The sequence below is a fragment of the Lontra canadensis genome, unplaced genomic scaffold (genome assembly GCF_010015895.1).
Source record: "Lontra canadensis isolate GAN:19392208 unplaced genomic scaffold, GSC_riverotter_1.0 scaffold4, whole genome shotgun sequence".
Lineage (NCBI taxonomy): Eukaryota > Metazoa > Chordata > Mammalia > Carnivora > Mustelidae > Lontra > Lontra canadensis.
Genome location: NW_022630998.1, coordinates 8,501,063 through 8,516,472, shown reverse-complemented (window position 1 = coordinate 8,516,472; position 15,410 = coordinate 8,501,063).

The following is a 15,410-nucleotide window of genomic DNA, read 5'->3' as shown; positions in this document are numbered from 1 at the left end:
TCAGAGTCTCCACTTAATAATTCATGGAATCCAGGAAAGGATTCAAAAGAATCTGAGTTTGGTTACAACAGGATGCTAGTGATGATAAGGTCAGAAGAGCCTCGTTTCAGCCCAGTTAGTTTTTATGCTGATGAAATTTCTGCTCTAAATGTGTACACTGTTTTTTCAGTGTAGGCAGCTATCTCAGTGATCCAGCTGCTGTCAGGAAGGAACTGAGTGGCAGCCTCACCACTGGGAATGAAGTTTCAAAGCAAAGAGCCCATATTTCTGTGTATGCAGGGTCAATGTATGTCAAACCATGGTTATTTATTTTTAAATAATCTCAGAAATTAAAGATCTCTGCAATGCTGTGTTCCAATTCGTGTTGACCCAGCCCCATTCTTTTTTTGGCGCCATAACTGGCCCACAAAATGATACAGGGCATCAACCTGCTGCGATTTCACCAACTGTACTCCTACATTCTTCCCCAAAGCTTATTATAAAGAAGAGTTAATTACAGGTCTAACTACACAAAGCGGACACATATAACACATAAAAAGCTTTTTATTGCCATATAAATGCTTTCTCAGTTGCAGTCATATTGAACAGCAAATGGTGATATCCAAGGATGGATAATTATAGGTCTAAATTCCCAGTAGATTATATTGAGCTTGTATCTTGCACTCCACCTCCTATTTCAATTCAGAGGCATGAATTTGAGTTAGGTAAAACTTTTTACTGTATCTGTTATAGCTAAAAAACTTAAATTTCTTGACTCGAAGGGGCAAAGGATTAGTATAAACTATATTTTATACTTAAAATATATTAATTAACAAGATAATACTGGCATTTGGTGTCTTATAAGTTTATACAAAGAGAATTTTGATATTTTCACATTTATTTCCCACCCCTTTCTTGTGAATAACATGTTCCTTCATAAGTTCTTCATGGAGATTTAAAAGTTTGAAGGGAAAATGCCATATTAAGAAGAAAGGTTTGAAAAGTAATCCAGATTTTTATCCCATTATACTTACAAGCAGCTTTTGAGCTCTTATTCTTTAAATGTCTAGCAGAAAATGACTCTTTATAACTGTAGAGCTTAGATAGTTTTTGTTGTCACTTTCTACTTTCTGAGTATTGTCCAATTGTCCATTTATTCTTTGCCTATAGAGAATTGTGGTTCAGCAATCATACAGTAGGCCATCCTTATCATAATGTTGATTTTCAATGTGGCCACACATTAATGAAGCCTCTCTCATGGAAAAGTTTTATGGTTTGTTAAGAAAAGGTTCTATTTGTACAAGTTATTCTATCAACAATTTTGGGTGTCCTGTTGATATCAAGTATCTTTAATCTTTAATTTAAAAATTAAAGATTAATTTTTAAGTAAGCAATAAATTCACATAGAAAAGATTTTAAGAGTTATAAAACATATATACTGTAAAAAGTGAGCCGCCTTACGGATCTGTAGGGCCACCACTGTTACCAACATTTTTTTTTTTTACCTTCTGGAGATATTCTATGCTTATATACACAAAGAATTCCGTCTATTTTTATACACAAATGGCAGCATGATATATTACATTGTTACACCTTACTTTTTCATATAACAATATATCTTGGAGATCTCTTCAGATTCAGCAATCTTTTGGATTTTATGGTGAATATAATATTCTATCACAATTCTTAAATACACAAACGACCTCTAATCTTTTAAGACATATTTAAAATGAAAATACAGGGGCTCCTGTGTGGCTCAGTGGTTGGGCTTCTGCCTTCGACTCGGGTCGTGATGTCGGGGTCCTGGGATTGAGCCCCGCATCAGGTTCTCTGCTCGGCGGGGAGTCTGCTTCCCCCTCTCTCTCTGCCTGCCTCTCTGCTTACCTGTGATCTCTCTCTCTCTGTCAAATAAATAAATAAAATCCTTAAAAAAAAAAGTTTGAAATGAAAATACATTTCTTTTCCTGGTAATCAGAATACATGATGGTTTATCTTCCTACTCTAATTTAGAATATTTTTGCCCAAGAAAATTAACATAGTATGCATACTCATGCAAATGCCATGCAAATGCCATGTGGTTTCCAGTATGACACTTTCTAGCTAAGTGGCTTTGGACATACTACTCTCTGAATACGAGTTTTTTCATTTGTGAAATGGAGTAGTATATCTCAGAGGATTGTTAGAAAGATTAAATAGACTTGTGAGCATGACATTTTAGCTCATTACATGGCACGTAGTGCTATGTCTAGAACACTTACATCTATATTTACCTGTGTATCTACATTTTTGTTTATATTTATATACATGTCTGTGTTCATGTCTACAAGAATGCCCATATCTTTCCTGTATGAAATTAAAATTGGAGCATTTGGGTGGCTCAGTTGGTTAAGTGTCTGCCTTTGTCTTAGATCATGATCCCGGAGTCTTGGGATCAAACCCCACATTAGGCTCCTTGTTCAGGGGGAGTCAGCTTCTCTTTCTCCCTGCCCTTCCTCTTGCTTGTTCTCTCTCTCCCTCTCACATACATAACATCTTTAAAAAAAAAAAAGTTAAAATTAAGGTGACTGTCTCATCTATAACCAGTCCTGTGTTTCTGTATTCCTTTTCCATACTTTTTCTTCATAGCACTTATTGACATAAGTGACATAACACAGCTGACATTATATGATTATTTACTGTTTGTTTCTATGAGAATATAAGCTCCAAGAGAGCAAAGACCTTGTCTAGCTTATTTACTACTGTGTCCTACAGAGCCTAGAATTATGCCTGACATGTCATAGGTACTCAATAAATATTTGCTGAAATAATGAAGGAATTTACTAAATATTTATGAAATGTATATCGTAGACCCTTACATTGAACTTGACTCTTACAATTAAAGTGTACATTGAAGATTTACCCAATATCCTTTTACATATGACACATGCTATGTGATGGAATCTTGGAATCAAAGCCAAATGATGTGCTTGATGTACACCATCACAGCTTCTGGTCAAATAAAATAATTAGTATTAGAATCAGATTGTAACAGGTGGAAGGGATCTGAGTGATCAGGATACTGGTTCCTTAGTTCACAAATAAAAAGAATTCAGTCTGGGGCACCTGGGTGGCTCAGTTAAGCATCGACCTTCGGCTCAAGTCATGATCCCAGGGCCCTGGGATCCCAGAGCCCCACATCAGGCTCCCTGCTCTGCGGAAGCCTGCTTCTCCCACTCCCACTCCCCCTGCTTGTGTTCCCTATCTTTCTACCAAATAAAAATAAAATGTTTAAAAAAATTTAAAAAATTAAAATGCTCATTAAAAAATAATTCAGTCTGAGGAGCAAAGCTTGAATTAAAAAATTAGGTCTGACTCAGATATTTTCTGCCATATTAATTTGTCTCTGAAACATCTACTGTGTGTTTAACACTTTACAAACCACTATGGGAGTCTAGGGTTATAAAGCAACGTTTCTGTCCTCAGGAACCTTATTTGAAAAGACAGGTTTAGCACATGTGAACTGTTTCTCACAGTTCCATGAACTGTGCTAAATACTTTGAGGTATCATGGTTCTAAAAGCTATAATATATAGTAAATTAATTCAGAGATAGCCAAGGAAAGGCATCATAGGAACCATGGAATTTCAGCTAGGCCATGAAGAATGAACTAATTTAGATGGAAAATTTGGGAGCAATATTACAGATGGGGTAGACACATGGAGAACACCTGGGGATGAACATGAGCGTTTATGAGTCAGAAAGGGAAGCAGGTGACACACTGCAGAGGTACATGATAGGTAAGCAGTGGGAAATACTGTTGGTTAGGTGATGTTGGGCAAGTAAAACAAATGGTTTTCACAACATTTATTTCTCTGTGATAAAAGAATTGAGACTTTTATTTTAAAAAGGAACAGATGAGGGGCACCTAAGTGGTTTAGTTGGTTCAGCATCCAATTCTTGATTTTCGCTCAGGTCATGACCTTGCATGGGCACTATGATCTCAGCCTGTCAAAACTCATCTCATCTTCTTTCCCATACTTCTCCTTTTCCACCTTACTTTTACCACTACAAACCTGAGAGTCAACTAAGACTTCCCCTTTTCCTTCTCTTACTATTTAACCAGTAAAACTTTTATTTAAAAAAAAAATTTTTTTTAAAGAGTTTTTTTTTTCTTTTTTTAAAGATTTTATTTATTTGTCAGAGAGAGAGGGAGAGAGAGAGAGAGCACGGGCAGACAGAATGGCAGGCAGAGACAGAGGGAGAAGCAGGCTCCCTGCAGAGCAAGGAGCCCGATGCGGGACTCGATCCCAGGACACTGGGATCATGACCTGAGCCGAAGGCAGCTGCTTAACCAACTGAGCCACCCAGGTGTCCCTAAAAAAAAAAATTTTTTTAAGTAAGCTCTGTGGCCAGTGTGGGGCTTAAACTCATGACTGCTACATCAGAGGTCACATGCTCTGCTAACTGAGCCAGCCACATGCCCCTGAATCAGTCTTTAAGTCCATTCAGTTTAAACCCCATTGTATGATCACTTTTCTTTATATCCCAACTGGCACTGACTTAGTCTTGGTTTAAAGGATTACTATATATTGTAACAGCTTTCCAACCAAACTCCTGTTTTCAGTTGTGCTTTTTTAAATTGCCCTTCAGGTATTGTCACTTTCTTTCTTTCTATCTTTCTTTCTTTCTTTCTTTCTTTCTTTCTTTCTTTCTTTCTTTCTTTCTTTCAAGATTTTATCTATTTATTTGACAGGGTTGTGGGGGGTGGGAATAAGCAAGCACACAAGCAGCGGGAGTGGCAGGCAGAGGGAGAGGGAGAAGCAGCCTCCCTGCGGAGCAGGGGCCCTGTTGTGGGACTTGATCCCAGGACTCTGGGATCATGAATTGAGCTGAAGGTAGATGTTTATCTGACTGGGCCACCCATATGCCCCAGGTATTGTCAACTTCTAAGAAGCAAAACCATCATGTCCCTCTCATGCTTGAAATATTTTATTTGTTCTTCATCTTCAATATAAAATTTAAATTTCTTGGCATGGCAGTAATAAGCTCTTGGTGATTTGGCTCTAGCCTCCCTTTTTACCTTGCCTTTTATTTGTTTAATAAGCAAAGAATATGTGCCAAGTGCTCTGCTAGGCAGTGGAGACAAGAGAGAGAGTGAGATGCAGTCCCTGTTTCTAAGGAATAGGGTAGAATGAAATATAAACAAATGTTTCCAAATGGGGAAGCAGATAGAATACCAAGAGCCTAGTCCAGGCTCACCTGTGTAGTCTAATGTCAACCTGGGCACCCAAACAGGTGCAGTTGACAACTCAAATTGCTGAATCAGGGCAGAAGATGTGTTATTTTCCTCTGGCTGCTGTAACAAATTACCATAAATTTAGTGGCTTAAAACAACACAGATTGGGGCACCTGGCTGTCTCAGTTGGAGGATCGGGTAACTCTTGATCCCAGGGTGGTGAGTTTGAGCTGCACATTCAGTGTAGAGATTACTTAAAAATAAAAATCTTAAACTTTTTTTTTTTTTAAACCGCAAAAAAAAAAAAAAAAAAGATTAATTGTTTTCTAGGTCTAGAGTCAAATTTGAAATCAGTTTCACTGGGATAAAATCAAGGTGTTAGAGGGTTGGTTCCTTCTGGAGGCGTTAGGGGAGAATCCATTTGTTTACCTTTTCTAACTTCTGAGACTGCCTTGGCTCCTGACCCCTTCCTCACATCTTTCCATCCTCTTGCTTCCATTAATTATCTCCTCTCCCATTTCCCACCTATAGTCAAATCTCCCCTACCCTTCCTGGTCTAAGGACACTTAGGATTATGTTTAGGGTCTACGCAGAGTCCAGGATAATCTCCATATCTCAAAGTCCCTTTTGCCATGTAAGGTAACATATGTACAGGTTCCAGGGATTAACACTTGGATATCTTAGGGACCATTATTCAGCCCACCACAAAATTCATAATATGTTTGGTTTTGCCTACAGAGTGGTAATTTTAAAACAAGAAAACTTGCTAACCATGAAAACATATAAGGTATTACATGAAAATCCAGATTTCTGGCTTCTCTTGAGACTTCTGTGAGCCGCACCCCTCATGGCTACTATTATGGCCTTTGAATTGGCCAGCATTCTCCAGTCAGCTCAGTGCCCCCCAGTTCTTACTGCTCTGCACTGAGCTGGCTTTGCTCATCTATACTGATTTCGGAACCTCTGCCCTAAAATCTGTTTCGTACATAACTCTCCATCTTTGTAGATGTTCATCCCCTCATCCTAGAGTTGTTTTCCTTATTCTCTCTTCTCTGCAGTCACCTAGATACTCTTACTCATCCTTAAGGAGTATAATTGTCTTTCTCTGGGAATCCTTCTCCACATCTCCTGTTCACTTTTAGCACTGGTATTTTAACATTTGGCTCACTACATTTGTTATCCCCGTGGAGGCAGAGTTTTGAGTCTTTTTTGTTATGTTACCATATCACCCACAGTAGGACTTAGTAAAGGTTTACTGAATGCATAAATGTGATGGACAAAACTGGTGGTACATTTAATGTAAAGTAAAAAGTGCTATGAAAAGAAGAATTTTCAGAGGCATCTGGGTGGCTCAGTGGGTTAAAGCCTCTGCCTTTGGCTCAGGTCATGATTCTAGGGTCCTGAGATCAAGCCCTGCATCGGGCTCTCTGCTTAACTGGGAGCCTTCTTCCTCCTCTCTCTCTGCCTGCCTCTCTGCCTACTTGTGATCTCTGTTTGTCAAATAAATAAATAAAATCTTTAAAAAAAATAAAGAATTTTCAGCTTATAAAACAGGATAATTTAAATTTTCTACTATAGAGCAGCTTTCTGGAAAGACTAGATAGGATGAGATATTTCTGAATGAGAAAAAATTTGAATCCAGAGAAAGTCTTGGGGTATATGGAGAGGAATCAGCGCAGAATCAGGAGAGTGGAAAGCCCTGCGGCAAGGCTCAGCTCTGGGATCTTGTTTTGTCCTGTAAGACTTGGTCAAAACTGCTTTGCCTCAGAGCCTAAGAACAGATCTACAAATAGTAACATCAGAAGCTGTGACATCTAGTATCATTTCAATTCTAGCCTGGCTAAAGTGTTCTAAAGAGGCACAGTTTGAATAATAAAATTGGTAAAATCTTGTGGAAGACACAGGGGAGATGGAAAGCTTACCTGAGTCATGAATTATTCATGCTTCGCTGGAGAACAATGAGGTAGAACTTGGCTTTTATTACTGCTTCTGATACACAGTGATTAGTTTTAATTTAGATGATTGCACATGCTTATGTAACACACTAAATTCTATTTGGATATTAACATTTTTGTTTCGACCATTCCAATTTAAGACGATTTACTTGAGGTTATGGAATTGTTTCTTTCTAATGAATGCATTAGAATTGAATATTAAGATATATGGAAGACTTCTTCCCAGTCCTCACAGTTAATCAAATAAAGTAATTTTTGTCTCTGATGCAGAACCAGAGATGAATGACTCTCTGAACTAAAATTAGATTAAAATGAAACAGTCATCTGAAGAGCAGAAATATACACATCCTTTGCTAATATTTATTACAAGAGAACATTCTTGTTTTCCACTGTTGATCATAGAGGTGCTGGCTATACCTAATACAGTGAAAGTGAGCTGAAGTCACAAGTTGAGTCTCTGAACTTGGCAAAGGTGTTTCACCTCTTTCCCCACAACTACGAATATAAGCTATGTAGTGGTAGATAGCAACAATTTAATACCAGAGTTGTTGACCATAATAATCACTTGAATTTAGCCATAGATAACTTGTTCAGTTTTTGCTGATTAACAGTTGCCACAGGGATTTTAAATCCATAATTTTTTTTGTTTTGTTTTCTTGCATATCCTGCTTGTTTTCAAGTTCTGGAGAAAAGTAGTTATGGATCCCTTATAAAACTTGAAAGCTTCTGGTATTTTTATGTATATTAAAGTAGATTCATTTACCTATTGTTTTGATTCCTGAAAAGAAAGTTGACCAAAGCAGAGAAAATGGTCGTTCTTCTTGTGATATGGTGTGTTCTATTGCTATAGGGAAAATCAAAAGAATGGCTGCAATAATTTAAAAGATGACTGGGTGAAATATTTTCCAGTTAACTAAGATCTGTCAATAGAATTATATTAAAAATCCTGATTTTACTCTTAAGGTGATGATAACCTTTAATCTTATGATCAAGACTTAATTTAGATTCTCAGGCAGTTAGAAAATAACAGCTCTAAATGCCATTAAGCCTCTAGTGATCATAGACTGTGCAAATCTCCCTTAGAGTAAAATGAGTCCCAATAAGATGAATTGCAAGTGTTTTTCAAAAATTCTTGTGATGGCCTGAATCTGAAGAGAAGTTTTAATTTCTACATTTGCAACACTGAAATAATGATGGCAGAAAATGATCTTTTTTTCACCTTGACATTATGCATTTTGAATTAAAAATGTATATGTAGATCAAATAGTGGTTGTAGAAATAATTGTGTACTCAAACACTTGCTGCCTGTGCTGGGATCACCTGTTAACTTGCCTACCCCTTTTTTTTTTCCCCCTGAAATGACAGGAAACACACCCACTAATATTTTGAGGTAATTTTCATGACTGAATTGTATTTTTAGTATGAACAGAGATAAAATGGATTTGGAAGTCTGAAATGTAATATTCTCTCCCAATTGTAAGGATAAAGGTTCATCACCACAAACTCTGTCAAGTGACATTTCTTAAAAACCCTTTTTGAGAGAATACAGGAGATAACAATCTATATTTTTAGGGTCAAGAATGACAGGCCACTTTGTAGTTGCCTTCAGTCTGGCTTTAGCCACCAGTGGCTGTCGCGGCCGGCGCAACAAATCGACCAGGGTCGAGAGGGTAAGAGGATGCTGAAAAGAAATTAAGAGACAAAGAGATGGGGGCAGGAGGAGCACCAAGGAGGATGTCCAATAGTGCCAATTTTATTCAAGGCAGCAAGGCATTATATAGCTAACAGAAACAATCATAAGAAAGTATCTATTTTTAGCTGATTACTAAAGAGTTTGCAACATGCACAGAAAATCCTTCAAGCTTTCCCATTATCTATTTCCCAAGCACCAATAGCAGACCGTCTAGCGCCAGATGTACTGACTTCAAGGCCACTCAAGACATAGTTTATGTAAGCACAGCACAGTCTTACAGTGGTGTAGTCTATAGCCCGTGCAAGGACAGCAAGGACCAGCCAAGAATTTCTGACCCCGGCCAAATCGTCTCTATTGACTAGCAAACGTGTGGGAAGTCTGGTAGGCGAGCGCACAACACATAGCACAGACCCTTTCTCAGTGCTACTCGACTTTATCGACCTAAGCCTTTTGTTTGGCTGTTCAGCCTTTAAAGGAGGCACAAGTCAGGGCCTGGTTTGGTTCTCGTCTCAAGCCTTACCGTGGCCTCCCACAAGTGGCATGTCTTGTACTGTATTTTGTAGGTATTTCCTGTCTGGCCATTTCAAGTACATCTTCCCATAGCACAAAGTGGAATGCTCTCCCTTCCTTTCTGACTTAGGAGTTACTGTGGTAGTGTCCTTCCTGATGCTTCATGAGAAGGGCTTTCCCCTTCTAGTCAGAAGAGCTGAAGAACCACCACCTGCTTAGCCATAACTAAATGAGCTGGCCTTAGTCATCACACAGTCCCATCTCCCTCACATTTCCCACTCCCATGCCCTGAAAACCAAAGCCCATCAGGTGACAGATGATGACCATTAGGATATTGACTCTGAAAGATTGATGGCGCATACTTGAGAGATTTTGATTTGATCAGATTCTGAAGTTTTTTCTTTTGTCTTTCATGTCAGTTTTTTGCTTTACCTTCTCATGTCATATTTTCTCAACAGGAGAAGAAATTCAGTGGTAACATCTACTTCCTTTCATAATCATTCCTAAGAATATTGCTTTTGTTTGCTTACTACCTGAAGGTTCTTGGAAGAAAACTGCTATGTGCTTGGAAAAGGCCTGAAACATTTTTTTTTTAAGATTTTATTTATTTATTTGACAGAGAGAGACACAGAGAGGGAACACAAACAGGGAAATGGGAGAGGGAGAAGCAGGCTTCCAGCCAAGGAGGGAGCCCGATGGGGGCTTGATTCCAGGACCCTGAGAATATGAGCCGAGTCATAGGCAGGAGCTTAATGACTGAGTCACCCAGGCACCCTGGGTAAAATAAAATTTTATTTATTTATTTATTTTTGGATTTGTGAAGAGAATTACCAAATTGAATGCCTCTCAGAATGAGACTGAACTTCTTTCTTCTCTTGGAGAAGAAAACCAGGAAAATGTGAGAAAGCACTGTATTCATCTAAGCTTGAAAACTCTGTGAGTTGAATTTCAGATTTTAGAGGGGTTAAAAATTAGAGTGAGAGAATGTGGTTGTGCTCAGTTCAGTGGGTTTCAACTAAAAGTTTCTTTTGTTTAATATCCTTGAGGAGTCTTTTTGTTTTTGTTTTTTAGAAGATTTTATTTATTTATTTGAGAGAGACAGAGTGTACCTGAAAGCTAGGGGGTGGGGGAAGGAGCAGAGGGAGAGAGATACATGCAGACTCAGTATTGAGTGTGGATCCTGATGCAGGGCTCGATCTCATGACCTGAGCCAAATTAAGAGTCAGATGCTCAATCAACGGAGCCACCCAGGTGCCCCTGGCTTGAGGAGTTTTGATAGTGACAGCAAATCTGTCACTGTGATGTCTGAAACTGTGATGTCTGAAAACATGTGAAGTGTTCATAAGGAATTCAGTTGCTTTAATAAACTGAGGTAACTACTAAGGAGAAGCACTGGGAGGATCTAACAATCTGTGGAGGATTAGCTACACTATGAGAACTACTTTAGGGAGAAATATCACATTTTATAATGTAGTAGTATAAAATTCTATATTCTCTTCTTACTCTGAGGAAAAATATTCTCAATTTTAAATTTGCATGGGAGAGAAAACAAAACCACGAGAAGAGGCAACATCTATGTCTGGTATTATACATGCCAAGTACTGTTAATTAATAAATAACTAAGGCATCATACCTCTCAAAGAGGAATTCGGATTGAGGAGGATGGACATATAATCAAATAACTAATTATAACTGATTAGATGAGCTCCTCAGAGAACAAAATGACCAATGATTGCTTGCTAGACGTTGCCACATATAATTCTCTTACAAGTCATACTCTACAGACCTTACTATATCTTTTCTGTATGGATATCATAGGTAATGTTGTAGGCTTCCTGGCAAAGCCTTCACATACGGATGCATGGTATGCTGTGGAGATACGCAGTGCACTACCTACATAGAACAGATGCTGTGGCCCTGTGCCTAGAAGGGATTACTAATGGAGTAAACAACTTCTGTTAGGTAGAAGAAGAAAGAGAGGGAGCTTGAAGGTGAAGCAGTTTTGTCTTGCTCCAAAATAAAGTCCTCTATATAATAGATAAAAACTCCCTTTTATAATAGCAACAAGTATTTAAGAATAAAATTAAGAAATATCCAAAACCTCTGCAAGGTAAATCTTGAGACATTTCTGAAAGACACATACATGGATTTGAACAAATGCAAAGTATGTCCTCTATTCTTGAATAGGAAAATATGACATTCCCCCAAAGTGGATTTATTAATATGATGCAAATCCAGTAAAAACGCCACCAGGCTTTAATATGGAGTTAGAAGAGTTAATCCTAAAGTTCCTATGGAAAAACAAACAGTAAGAATTGCCAGGAAAAAAAAAAAAACACTAAACAAAAATTAAGGAAGGACTACTCTTACCAGGCATTAAAATATAATACAAAGTTCCTATAATTAAAGCAGTATGATACTGGTGCATGAATAGACAGACAGACAAGTAGTACAGAATAGAGAGCCCAGATATAGATCCAAGTTCATACAGAAATCCAGTATATGATAAAGGTAGCATCTCAAATCACCAAGTCATAGATGGTCTTGGGTAGCCATCTGGGAAAAGATAAAATGAGATATAGTATACACAAGATAAACATCAAGTTCATCAGAGATCAAAGTGTAAAATTCTAACAATTTAAGTACAAGGAAATATGGTTTACTGCATCTTTCATCTTAGTGTGGGAAAATCTTTCTAATTCTGACTCAAAATCTACAAACAATAAAAAAAGAGGGATGAATTTAACCACAAAAATCAATATTTTTTCTCATCACTTCTTTGATACTCCTACCAAAGAACTTAATCTGAATTTAATCATAACGAATCATAGGCAAACCTAAATTGAGTGATGTTCTACAAAATAACTGGTCAACAATGTTTTAAAGTGCCAAGATCATGAAACTCACTGACAGAATGAATCTCCTTCCACAATGGAGGGATGTGATAACTAAATGGAACACGTGGTTCTGTATTAGATCTTTCAGCATTAAAGGAAATTTTTAGTACAATGGGTGAAACCTAAATGAAGATTGATGATTAGATGGTGGTAATGTATCAGTGTCAGTTTCCTGAATTTGATGCTGTATTTTGGTTAGAGAGGAGACTTTCCTTGTTTGTAGGAAAATTACAGTAATATTTGGGATAATGATGCATCATGTCAACAAGTCACACTCAGAGGGTTTGGAGAAAAAACAACTTTGTATTTGCAACTGTTCTGTAAGTTTGAGATTTTATGTATATGCACATGTAGGATGTATAATATATATAATTATATTGATGAAATGATAAATTTCATAGGAAAAAAATCAAATTAACAAAACTGATCTTAGAAGAGATTTGAAAATACAGACAGGAATTACCAGAGAAGAAGTGTGGAAAGTTGTCAAAAAGCAACCCCCAGGGGCGCCTGGGTGGCTCAGTGGGTTAAGCCTCTGCCTTCAGCTCAGGTCATGATCTCAGGGTCCTGGGATCAAGCTCTGCATTGGGCTCTCTGCTCAGCAGGTAGCCTGCTTCACCCCCAACACCCGCCCCCACTGGCCTTTCTGCCTCCTTGTGACCTCTCTCTCTCTCTGTCCCACACTGTCCAAAAAAAAAAAAAAAAAAAAAAACCCCCCCCCCCCCCACCCCGCCCCGCCCCAAGCATCATTACGTCCAAATGTTCTCACAGGTGAGTTTTATTTAGCTGCTAAAAGTCAGATAGTTCCAATACTATCTAAATTGTTACAGAATATATGGGCGCCTGGGTGGCTCAGTGGTTAAAGCCTCTGCCTTCCGCTCAGGTCATGATCTTAGGGTCCTGGGATCGAGTCCCGCATTGGGCTCTCTGCTCAGCGGGGAGCCTGCCTCCTCCTCCTGACTCTCTCTGCCTGCCTCTCTGCCTACTTGTGATCTGTTTGTTAAATTAAAAAAAAAAAAAATCTAAATTGTTACAGAATATAGAAGAACTAAAGCTTCCAAATCTCTTTTATGGAATGAGAAAACACTGATACTAGAATCAGGATAAGACAACAAAAAAAGAAAAGAAAACAAAAGAAAATGACAAGTCAGTCTTTCTTGTGACTATAAGTTGATAAGTTAAATAAAACATTAATAAACAAAACTCAGCAGTACATTAAAAGGATAATAAAACATGACCTGACCAGTAGCATTTTATCTAGAAGTATGGGAATAAATTCAACATCAGAAAACTATTAATAAGATTTATCATAATAATCAAAATGGAAAAATTATATGATTATCTTCATAGATGCTGAAAACATATTTAATAATACTCAGCATCCATTCATTATTAAGTAATAAAACAGGAATCAGTAGATGTGTTTTATCATGTTAAGGAAGAATTCATCTCCACCTTCAAGTGACATCATGTTAGTTTAAGATTGTATACTGGAGGGGCACCTGGGTGGCTCAGTTGGTTAAGCGTCTGCCTTCTGCTCAGGTCATGAGCTCACAATCCTGGGATCAAGCCCCATGTCCGGCTCTCTGCTCAGGATGGAGTTTGCTTCTCTGTCTCCTGCTACCCCTACCCTGCTCATGCTTTCTCTCTTTCTCAAATAAATAAATAAAATCTTAAAAAAAAAAGATTGTATACTGGAAATAGTCTGTAAAGTGACAAGCAAGACAAGGATGTCCCTATTTAATATTGTTCCAGAAGTTCTGGTTAACACAATTAGATAAAAGCAAGGAACCAAATGAATAAACATTAATAAAAAGGAGGTAGCAGCATTGTTATTTCTAGGCGACAAAATTAAATTCAAATAAAATTCACCTGGAAAGTACCAAAGAATGAAAAACTACATAAACATCAAGAGAATTCAGCAAGGCAGCAGGGTACACAATCATATAGAAATAAGTATCCCTTTATAGGTATGCATAAGCAGTGTTAAAAAACCCAACTGCTGGTGAAGGGCTTCAGCATTTCCAGTATTATCTTTGGAATTTTTTCTTTTTTATGTGGATATACTTCAGAGGTGAGTTACCAAGTCCATTATTGTTCTATTGTAGGCAGTCTGATTTTTCTCTCTGGTAGCTTTTAGGATATCCTCTGTGATTTTAATATTCTCTGTTTCACTATGATGTGGTTAGATGTGCATTGGTTTTACTCTCCTCAGGACATGGTTATCTCTTTTATTGTGACCTCATGTGTCTTTACATTTGGAGACTCTAAACCACTTTTTTATTTAAATATTGCTTCTCCCTATTGTCTTTATTGTTTATTCCTAAAATTTCAATTAGATACTGGACCTGATCATTCTAATCCCCCATGTCCTTTCTTATTTCATGCATATTTTCTATCTCTTTATGTTGCTTTTGAATTCTCTGGGAGATTCCTAGATCTCTCTCCCAATTCATTACTTCCTTTTAGGATGTATTTAGTTTATTGTTCAACTTTATATTGAGACTTTAAAATATTTTTTAATTGAGCTTATTTATAGGTTCAGATTTTTTAAGTTATATTTTAAGTGAAATTTGAATGTATTAAGTTAAAGGAGAAATATTTCACACAGCTCAAAACTGTCATACTGACCAGAAGTCTATAAACATTTTTTTAGGTATGAATAAATACTCATGATAGCATTAATTTATGGCTATCTAATATGCCATTTGCTTAACATTTTCCTATTTTTGACAATGGAGGTTATTTCAAATTTTTGCTAGTGTAATTAATTTTGAAATGAATGTCTTTATGCATGAGATTCTTCATTTTAGATTGTTTTCTTAGGAACTATTAACCCAAAATACATAGTTTTAACATTCTCAGTGCTTATTGTCAAAATGTTCTTTAAAGGGATGAGCCAGTTAAAATGTGCTAGTTTGCATCAGACTGACAGACTGCCACATCAGCAGCATTGGGTATTTAAATTTTGTTTAATCTTTTTGCTGATTTAAATGATGAAAATAGTATCTTCTTTTTGAAATTTGCATTTATTGGATTACTCTGAAATGTTCAGTAGTACTGAACATTTTTCCTAAGTTTGCTTCCTGGCTGTATTCTTTTGAGGGTTGTCTTTTTGTTCATTTTGTACTTCATTTATTAGAGTCTTTCTGTTTTTCTTAT